The sequence below is a fragment of the Aegilops tauschii genome, chromosome 7, assembly GCF_002575655.3.
Source record: "Aegilops tauschii subsp. strangulata cultivar AL8/78 chromosome 7, Aet v6.0, whole genome shotgun sequence".
In the NCBI taxonomy this organism is placed as follows: Eukaryota; Viridiplantae; Streptophyta; class Magnoliopsida; order Poales; family Poaceae; genus Aegilops; species Aegilops tauschii.
Window position 1 is genome coordinate 42,869,688 of NC_053041.3, and position 7,010 is coordinate 42,876,697.

Consider the following 7,010-nt stretch of genomic DNA (forward strand, 5'->3'; position numbering starts at 1 on the left):
CTCAGCTATTTCTTCTGTGTTCTTTGTGCGAAAGAACTATCGCCTGGCGTGCTAGAAGAAATGGAAGAGTTGGCGCCGGAGTTGATCTGCAAGTTAGAGAAGATCTTTAATCCAATGCAGCATTTGATTTTGCATCTCCCGACCGAGGCAAGATTGGGGGGCCCATGCAAAATCGTTGGTGCTACCCAACTGAGAGGATGCAGAAGACGCTTCGACAAAAATGTAAAAATAAATGTAGAATTGAAGCATCGATGGCTGAGGCATTCATCACTGAGGAGGCGGCAAACTTCGTGACAGCACACTACGAAGCCAAAAATCGTCATTTGCATAATCCGAAGCCTCGGTACAATGCTGACGAACCTCAAAAGGGTGGATCCAACCTCAGCCTACTCAAAGGGAATCTCGCACCAGCCAGTGGTTTGAAACCAGTATCTTTGGATAACGAAGAATGGCGGACCATTACGTTGTATATCTTCAACAACCTGACAGAAGTGCGGCCGTACATCGAGTAAGTTCTCGGTACATTGTTTCGCAACTTCTATTTCCTTTGAACTGCTCTTATTCCTGGATATTTCATACAGTCGATACGTCGCCATATTCTCGTATGGAGCGGTAATCCAAAAGGATTCCGTCGAAGAGTATGAGCTTCTCGCAAAGCAAGGAGGCGACTATCCCGGTTTCATCTCTTGGTTCAAACAAACGGTAATTTCTATTAGACCATTTCATTACATTCGCTAATTTCTGCCTAATGCAACAATCCTTTCATATTAAACTTGTAGGCTAATTCAGAGTCTATGGACGCCGAATTGAGACAAGTCGCTAATGGTTTTGACTATAAGGTCCGTTCATTTGACAAATACGACATCAATGGGTATCGCTTTCGTACCTATGGCAAAGAGCTATCTATGGCCGACCGAAAGTCTACAAATTGTTGTGTATCTGCTATCGGCGAAGGAGGTACCGAGTATTATGGGAGAGTTGAAGCAATTTATGAACTTATATTCTATGGTGACAACCCACAGAATGTCGTACTCTTCAAATGTTATTGGTTTCAGCCGAAGGAGACTAGAAGGACTCATGAGCATATAGGGCTAGTTGAAATCAAACAAAGCACCCATTTAGATGTTCCTGGTGTCTATATTACGGCTCAACAGGCGACCCAAGTATTCTATCTACCGTGGGCCTGCCAAACTAATCCAAATCTGAAAGGTTGGGATGTCGTTTATGAAGTGCCGCCACGTGCTAGACTATCTCCCCCAAAGGAAGAGGATTATGAACCTCACATTAACCCAGACACATATGAAGGAGAATTCTTCCAAGAGACACGTCTTTCCAAAAAGCGTTTCAAGAACCGCTATACTTCACCCCAAAATATTGAAGTAGACAGCGACAGTGAATCCGACATCAACCCAGAGGAGGAACAAGAAGAGCCGGAACAAGAAGAGGTTAATTACTGCTGCGGATGACCTGTCAATGCTTGACCGATTACGTCAAGGTGGCCTCCACATGTTGATGCCACTGAACCCTATGAGCCCGTCATTGATTATAGTGATGATGATGATTATGCATTTATTGATGATAGTGATCGATATTATTAGTAGTGTCAGGTATATAATTTTTTTATGTTGTACTTGATGATGATACACTTAAGTGATATACATATTATTATTCATGTCGGTATTTTTTTATGTTGTACTAATTTCGTTTACTCTTTGTCATGGCAGGTGTTGAAAGATGGTGGGCGCTGGTAAGTTTCTTCTAGTGTTTTGCTTAACAAATGCATAAAGACCTAGACTTAGCCTTATTTCCTCCCATATGCTTACCACAATGACCTAGAGTTAGCTTCTTTTCCTCCAAAATGACTTAATAAGCTTACTGACCTCCAAAACTATCCATTTTACCTAAGTTAGCTCTAAAACGATCTATACTTAGCTTTGTTTCCTCCAAAATGACCTAAGTTAGCTCTAGTATGCTTAGTTAACTAGGTTTGCTCAATAATGACATGTACTTAGCTTACTTATGTCAAAATGGCATAATTAGCTTAGTTAGCTCATAAACAATCCATTTTACCTAAGTTAGCTCTAAAATGACCCATTATACCTTAGTTAGCTCATAAATGATCCATTTTACCCAAGTTAGCTCTAAAATGACCCATTTTACCTAGACTAACTCCAAAATGATCCATTTTACCTAGGTTAGCTCCAAAATGACCCATCTTACCTAGGTTAGCTCCAAAATGATGCATTTTACCCAAGTTACCTCTAAAATGACCCATTTTACCTAGATTAGCTCATAAACGATCCATTTCACCTAGGTTAGCTCACAAACGATCCATTTTACCTAGTTTAGCTCCAAAAATGACCCATCACACCTAGGTTAGCTCTAAAATGATGCATTTTACCAAAGTTAGCTCATAAACGATCTATTTTACCTAGGTTAGCTCATAAACGATCCATTTCACCTAACTTAGCTAAAAAATGATCCATTTCACCTAGGTTAGCTCCAAAATGACCCATCTTACCTAGGTTAGCTCTAAAATGATGCATTATACCTAAGTTAGCTCATAAACGATCCATTTCACCTAGGTTAGCTCATAAACGATCCATTTCAACTAAGTTAGCTCATAAATGATCCATTTCACCTAAGTTAGCTCATAAATGGCATATACTTCTTCTTCTAGTCACCTTTTTCTAACTTTCTTATTTGCCTTTTTGCAGATTTCATTCACTTCACGGAAGCTAGCTTGCTATGATGGAGTGCTTGTTTTTTCTTTCATTCTCCTCTAGTATTCTTCTAGCTTGCTATGATGGAACTTGCTATCTTGATGAAACTTTGCATTGTAATATGTATGGATGGAACAATGTGTATGTGCAACTTGCTATGTATGAATGGATGGAACTATATATGTATGCATGATGAAACTTATGTGCTCGATATGTCATATGTTTGCTGTTAAATAGCCCTGTGAAATATATATATATATGTGTGTGTGTGTGTGTGTGTGTGTGTGTGTGTGTGTCATATATTTGCTGTGAAAATTGCTGGATTAAAAACAACAGAAAAAAAGAGGCACCTTTGCCGTCAGCCGCTGATGGCAAAGGCGCCTTTGCCGTCCGCCGCGGACGGCAAAGAAGCCACGCGGCGGCCACATGTGCTCCCTGGGAGCTGACCCATTTGGTAAGTTTGCCTACAGCGGCGAACAGCAAAGGCTTTGCCTATAGTAGCACACGGCAAAGACTTGTCCCGCAGTGACGTCCAGATGACGTCATTCGGCGGACGGCAAAGGCCGGATGCTCTTTGCCGTCAGCGGCGGACGGCAAAGGCTGCCGTTAGCCGCCTAATGGACTAACAGCACATTTATTGCCGTCGGCTTTCTTTGTTGTCCGCCGCTGATGGCAAAGGCTCCTTTGCCGTCCGCTTCAGAAAGCAGACGACAAAGAAGCTCTTTGCCGTAGCCTACTTTGCCAGAGCCTTTTGCCGTCCGCCATCCTTGCCTTTGCCGTCTTCCGTGGCAGACAGCAAAGTAGCTGATTCCTGTAGTGTCAGTTTCCTCACAATATGCAGATTGAACTGACGAAATCCTAACTCCTCAGTCTGACCAAATTCGTCAGTGATCAGATGAACTGCGTCGCTATCGCTAGCAAATTCGTCAGCTGTTCGAGGGATTTCCAAAGGCTTCACTCGAAGCGGCTTGTATATGTATAGGTTTGAGCATCACTTTTGGAAATGTGAACTATGATTCAGGTCACCCCCCTTTAACAGTACGTTTTTCCTATCACTCAAAATAAGAAGAGAGAAAATACGAAAACAAAAGTCTTCAAGCTTCAAAGTCTTCACATCAATTTCTTCAGGAGTCGTACCAATTTCATCACCAAATTCTTTACTTGAATAAATATATTTTTAGGGGTCGTCTTCCATGGGTTAAACCAAATCTTCATGGACTGTAACTCCTGTGTACACTCACGACCACATTAGTCCCTCAACCTATTTGTCTTCAATACTCCAAAACCACTAAGGGGCACTTGATGCATTTACATGGCCCATTAAACAATTTTTTCTCTTTTGTGTTAAATAAACTTAAAAAATCACGGGTTGTTTTGACTACCGCATAAATTGTGGATTCCACTACCCAACAGGCAAACAAGAGGAGTGACAGATATTTCAAAAAACTGATCAACATGGGGAGGAATTTTTAGCTGTGATTTCAATTATTTTATTTTATTTCAATCTCTTTAAGTACATAATTATTTTATATCGTTCTCTCTCAGTTCGCGAGCGATGCTCCCCTCATGTCCCGTCTCCTGCCAGTTGCTCCGTGGTGGCGATGAGGCAGGAAAAGGGGGAGGGGGTGGAGGAGGGAATTAAAGCGGCGACGGAGGAGTGTGTCCCCGCTAGCAAGTGGGTCTCCGATCTTGAGTGGGTTCGAGAAGGCCATGGGTTGCCTTTCGTTAGTTAACAGGGTACCAACAAGCTGCTCGGCCCATGCAATCGAAACCCACAACTTGGCCCACGCATGACTGGGCTGGTTCTGGACAAGAGAAAAGTTTTTTCTAGGGACTCCACATTGGGCATTGGAAGCCATTTCCTATAAACGCCATAGGCTAATTCCCCAACCGGCGCACACCCCCTTTCGAGTTGGGTCGGCCCATTTACCTTTTTTTCTCTCTCTTTTGTGTTAAATACAAACTTCAAAAAGAAACACGGGTGCCGTGAGTCGAACTCATGAATTCAGTTAGAATCGGTCCAACCACTGTGACGCTTCAATGGGTCTGCCACTTACCTCTTTATAGCTTTTTATCCTTTCTGGTGTTCGTGGTTCATTTGTTGGTTTTCTGAAAAATTCTTACATGGTTTTTCCTTTTCTTTTTGCTTTTTAAAAATGCGTTATGTTTTTAAATTCAATATATATTTTTCAAAATCAATGAATCCTTTTTCATACCGATGAACTTTTTTCGATTTTGATGACATTTTTTTCAAATGCAATGAACTTTTTCCAAATTTGATGAACTAATTTAAAATTTGTGAGATTATTTAAAATATGATGATCTTTTATTAAAATTTGTGAACTTATTTAAGTTTGTGTACATTTTTCTGAAACCCATCAACATATATCAAAATTTGATGAACAATTTTCGTAAAATTGAATTTTTCTGAAAACGTGAATAATGTTGGAAATTTGGATAATTTTTTTGAGTAAATGGACAATTTTTCAAGTTTCTGAACTTTTTGCAAAATACGAGCAAATTTTAGAAACACTGACGTTTTTTGAATTTGAGAATAAACTTTGTAAGCACGAACATTTTGTTAACAATTTTTCTAGTACCAAACAAAATTTAAAAAATACTTGGTGGAAAATATGATTTTTAAAAATTATAATTGTTTGAAAAAAAACAGAGAGATAGAAAAAAGAAACAGAAAACCAAAAACAGGGAAAAGGAAACCCCTCGAGAAGGTTTTTCATAACCAATAAAACAGGAAACCTGCTTAGCGCTTTAAATGGGCTGGCCCACTCGCTCCTCCTGTGCGAAATGTTGCCAATTGGATGCAATATGTGTCCGATAGGATTATTCCGTTCGAATCCCACGTCTCCTGGGGCCCCCTTATCTCTCGCTTTAAGCGAGACAGGGGCATCCGCTCGCGTCGGGACGAGCCCGCTGGGCCAACATTTGTTTTTTCTGTTTTTTGTTCTCATTTTTGTAATTTTTGTACTTTTCTTTATACTTTTAAATACTCTTAATATATATATTTAAAAATATTGAACAAGAATTTGAAAAGTGTTGAACAAGTATTTAAAAATGTTTTAATAATTATTAAAAATGTTGAACAAGTATTTGAATAATGTTGAATAGGTATAAAAAAATGTTGAGCAAGTATATGAAAAGTGTTGAACAAGAATTTCGAAAATGATGAACATGTATACGAAAATGTTGAATGAGTATTTAAAAATTTTAAACACCTATTTGAAAAATAATATTTATTCAAAAATGTTGAACAAGTATTTAAATAATGTGGAATATGTATTTGAAATTTTTTGAATAAATATTCATAAATATTGAATAAGTATTTGAAAAATGTTGAACAAATATGTGAGAAATGTTGAATAAGCGTTCGGGCAATGTTGAACGTGTATACAAAAAATGTTGTTCACTTATTTAAAAAATGTTTTGACATATACAAAAATTTAGAGTAAAAATAAAAACAAAATAAGAAAAACCAAAGAGAAACAAAAAATGGAGAAGAAAAAAGAAAATCAAATAAAAAGGGAGAAGAAAAAAGAAACCAAACAGAATCCGAAGGAAAAACGAAGAGAACTTGTCAAACAAAAAAAAGAAAAAAACCGTGAAAAAAAACAATGAAAAAACCGTCTTCGTTCGCCTCAAGTATATTACACGCCTAGTCGTGACCACGTGCGAGACATGGGCGCAGTTAAAAAATTAAAACAAAATAAACCAAAAAGAGATAAATGAAAAATAAAACCAAAGAAACAAATGTAGAAAGTAGAGAAAAAGAATGAAAGCACAACAAAAAAACGGAGAAGAAAAAAAGTAGAATAAACAAAAGAAAACAAAAAACATTGAAAACCAAAGAAGCAAATGAAAAAAGAAAAAATTAGAGAAGAAACAAGAAAAGAAAAAAGAAAAAAAGGTGAAGAAAACAGAATAAAAAAGAAGAAAATGGAGAAAATAAAATAAAAAATACAAAAAAAACCAGTGAAAAACCAGTTCATTTTCTTCTAATAGGTTGCGCCCAGGCGAAACAACGTGTTTGGATGGTTAAAGGGACAGTGTTATCTCCAGCCCACAAAGTTTCAAATCCTGATGCTCGCATTATTTCTAGATTTATTTCAGGATTTCCGGCGATGCGTTTTCAATGGGAGGAGACGTTCCCATCGACGACGAGGTGCCTAAAATGACTTTGTAAATCTAAGTTGATATGCCGGCTCAATCTCTCAAAGGTGCTAATAGGGATAGATTGTGCGTGTGTGCGTTCATAGGGATGAGTATATGCGC